The sequence below is a fragment of the Olea europaea genome, chromosome 14 (genome assembly GCF_002742605.1).
Source record: "Olea europaea var. sylvestris chromosome 14, O_europaea_v1, whole genome shotgun sequence".
Taxonomy (NCBI): domain Eukaryota; kingdom Viridiplantae; phylum Streptophyta; class Magnoliopsida; order Lamiales; family Oleaceae; genus Olea; species Olea europaea.
In genome coordinates this window covers 3,177,981-3,182,175 of record NC_036250.1, presented here as the reverse complement: position 1 = coordinate 3,182,175, position 4,195 = coordinate 3,177,981, and positions in this window count along the sequence as shown.

The following is a 4,195-nucleotide window of genomic DNA, read 5'->3' as shown; positions in this document are numbered from 1 at the left end:
TACTTAAGCCAGGGAAGGAACCAGGTTGCACTGCATACTGCACAGATCAATGTATTTCCAGAACTCGGAGTCAACTCAGCAGGAACCAGAGCGAGTCAACTTAACTCGCCAACTCAGTAGAAGTCAGAATACCCAGTTGAAACTCAGTTGTGATTCAACTCAACTCGTCAAACTCAGTACGAGTTAGGGCAACCAGTTGAACTCAATTATGAGTCAACTCAGAAAAATTCAGAAAGTAGAGGAACAGACCTTGAGGATCGAATTTTTCAATTTCCTCTAAAGAAAACCAACAGATTTCAACTCAGGAAGGGTTTCGAATCTTTAGTTACAAGTTTTGTGTGCGATATAGTTAACAAAAAAAATTCTCAGAGTTTAAAAAAAACTTTTTAACAAAACTTGAACCTAGGGTTCCAAAAAGTGATAGATCCAAAAGTTTGAGAGAAGAAAAATTAAAGAAAAATCAAGAAACCGGCTCTGATACCACTATTATGTTTTAAAACTTAAAACATTGGGATCGATCTTTAGAAAAACCATTAAAGAACTACAGAAATTAAAGAAAATTAACACAAGATATGTTTTACCCTTTTAAAAGGGTCCGGATGTTCGGTTTTGCAACCTAATCACCCGTTGAGCATCTCTCACGAAATTAAACTCTAGATCCACTAATAACGAACAAAAACAGTGTACAAATGTACGAAGAAATTGGAAATTTCTTCGAGTTTAACTTGCCTTTTGACACAACAACACAACACTGCTATCACTCTCACAGATTGCACAAAACAACCATTTCTCTACACAAAGAACATAATATTATCAATCACAAAGATCGATTTCATCTAACATGGCCAAACCCTAATTTTCACTCAGAAAACGAAGGACAGAGAGAACGACAGAGAGTAAGATGAAGAGACTCCCAAAAGAATTCTCTAGAATAGCAAATGAAAAGGCCAAGACCTAGTGTAAGTATTTGTATCCATCCAAACAATCAGAGGGCAGAGATTTAGCCACGTGTACGGCTAATATTAATTCTTGAAGAGGCGTTTTTATCAAAACACGATTTTATCAAACTTGAAATAACCACAGCAACCCGATGGAGCATTTGGCCCAATAACAGAGGCCCACGAAGCCAAGAATCATGTGAGGCAGCTCACAAATAATTAACAATTCTATATGAAAGTCATGGCGGTAGCTGCTAGCTGGTGAATTTATCTTTCCCATTACAGTTAAGGGAGATATCTGAAATTGCCATGAATATTGTCTAGCAGTTGGAAAGTTAGCAAGGTTCCAAACTTGTCCAGGCAACTTGATTTTGCCTTGATAATTAGTTGGATTCCCACAAATTTAATCAGCACAAAATTGAAGTTTAGCTGTGATATTTCTTTCCAATGGTTAAGTTACTCTTACCCACAAATATTTTGAAGAATGGTGAAACTTTATTCTTTTCATGCCATCGAAAGTGAGGACAAAAAGGAAAGTAATTATGATTATTGCTACTGAATTATTTATTATCATGTAAATGATTCCTCCTCCACTTCCAATACCACCTCCCACTTTCGGATTTCTTGTCCTGTCAATGCTTTTCCAGCATATAATACATATATGAATGGTAAATGGACACTAAATTTGAGTTTTAAATTTTGCAATTAGGACTTTTACAGTAGATTAATTAGGTAACTGAACCTTTGCTTTTTTATCTTCGTATAGTTTCATAAACAAAAAGATTAACTTTTAGCAGGTCTTTATCTTCTTTTTCCAGTCATGAAAGAAAGTATTTTTGCTGAATTAACCATTATTAAGTACAATTGCAGAGGAGTGTATTCTATGGAAGACAAAAAGTCACCTTAGCAAAGTACTAATATCATGTTCGGCAACATCTAAGATGAAGATGTCAGAGTTTAGAATATTAAACATGTCATAGCAGTACTTTTTTTGTTTCTTAAGTTCAATGTATCAAATATATGTCATAAAACCACATTCTTGAATGAGTTATTCTACATAATAATCTACTTTAATACCTCGATTTCGAATGAAAAAATATAAATGGTAAAATATCAAGATCAGAGAAAGAGAATTAAAATGATATGGTGTCAAACGTAAAGCCTCCTTATTCCCCCCATAAAGCTGTTTTAGTGGGGCGTCTGCCCTTCTAAACTTCCACTTTGTATATCTTTTCACAAAGGATGTTGTACAAATGAGGGATTTTGTTCTGGAATCCAAATTTGCATTCTACTCTACCAAACTTACTTCACTTCCTAATCTCTGCGTAGGTCCATAAAGCGTATCCACTGGGACCGAATTACCCCCAAAGCAGGCCTGACTCTCTCCGATTTTCTCAACTGAAAAGATAAGTACCAGAACTTTCCGATATTTCTTATCTTACTTTGCATTTTAATAAAGGTTTGTTCAATGATCAACCATTTTACCCAGAAAAAGAGATGAAAATTAATAAACCGGCTCCTTAACTGGTCATCATATATCTTTATACCAGCTAGGGTCAATAAATTCTGTAGCTAAATAATGAAGCCGATCCCCATCTCCAGATAAGTCCAGCGTATATATTAATTGGCAATCCACAAACTCTCAACTCCCCGAGTGCAAACTAGCTAAAAGTGTATATGCATGCAGAGGTACTCCTTCCATTCAAACTTAAAAAGTTAGTTAAGTTATAGCTTGGACTAGTAGTTCCAAGATAAACAGAAATGGATGATTTGGTGCATATATGGAAAAGCTTAATTTATTTTTTTCAAAAAAGTGGATTAAACATACATTTTACTTACATATTTTGTAAGATTCACAACTTTATATTAACTTATTATCAATGACCAAACAAGCACTTAATTGTCACAATATACAAACTATTTTTTACATCGACAGCTTGAACTCAGCGTGACAAGATAATGGACATTATCTTAATATTTTTGTTTATTTATATCTAGTCATATCGAATTCAGCATATTAAGCCTTTGTTTGTCAATCATTCTACCACATTATTTTTTCTATAGTACTCATTTTCAACCACAAATTCTTCATTAAAATAATATTACACATAAATAAATAAAGATTTCTTTTTTTTTAACCACACATTTCAACATCAATTACTATTCCATAATACATTTTTTAAAATTTAAGGGGCACAAACAGGCCCAAAATATAACAACTTAAATTGTTTCAATGAAGAGTATAATCCTTTATAATAATGATGTAGATAATAGATGTCGTCAAGAGAAGTTCTATTATTTCACAAGAAAGATAGGTGATGTATTTAGGGCTTGTTTGGTAAAATTTTTGCTTTTGCATTTGCTTTTGCTTTTTGAGAGAACTACTTTATGTCAATTAATTCCTTTTAAACGCTCTTCTAACAAGACAAAAACGCTGTCAAAGAATTATACAAATTTATTTAAAAATAGCTTTTTAATTTTAGAAACAACTTTTGACATTTTAAATTATGATGGGCTCAACAAATTAATGGAATGCAAGTGTCACATGTACATAATTGTCAACATAATAGTGTCTATAATTACACGTAGCACTGTATCCAATCTTTAATTCAAATCTCTCACTTCACAATCAACAATCGCATGATTGTCACATCACATTATGGACACCATTATGTACAATAATTATGTACAAATAGAATTTTCCTTAATGGAAAAGAAACAAAGCCAGCATAGAGGTGAGAATATAGCACGGTTCAAATTTTTCGACAGAAGCATTTCTAGAATCCCAACTGCAAATTTACCCATGTCTTTGTCTTCGTACATGCCTTTAATCTCTACTAAATTCCAATTATAAACTAGTGACTCACGAGGCTTTATATTGTATGGGAGATGAAATTCTTAATACATAATACACCAATGCTATAGTTACACCCTAAAATAACGTAATCTTCTCCCGCATTTGATGCGGGATTTAGAACCTAAACTTAGAGATAAATGAGCAGTCCATTGATTAACAATTGACAGCTTCTTTTTCGTCTTAAATAATTCAAATGCCTAATTAAATTCCCCGCTGTTTTAGGCATCTTTGACATTTTTAGCTATGCTGCTCTGACACTAAATGGTATTAAAAATAATATATGATACTGTTCATCACTATTTATCAAACGTATATTCTAAGTTCAATGTGTGTCATCGACTAAACTAATCACCTCAGTTCTCAAAAAGGTTGAACCCCCAACTTTAAGGGTCCCCCACCG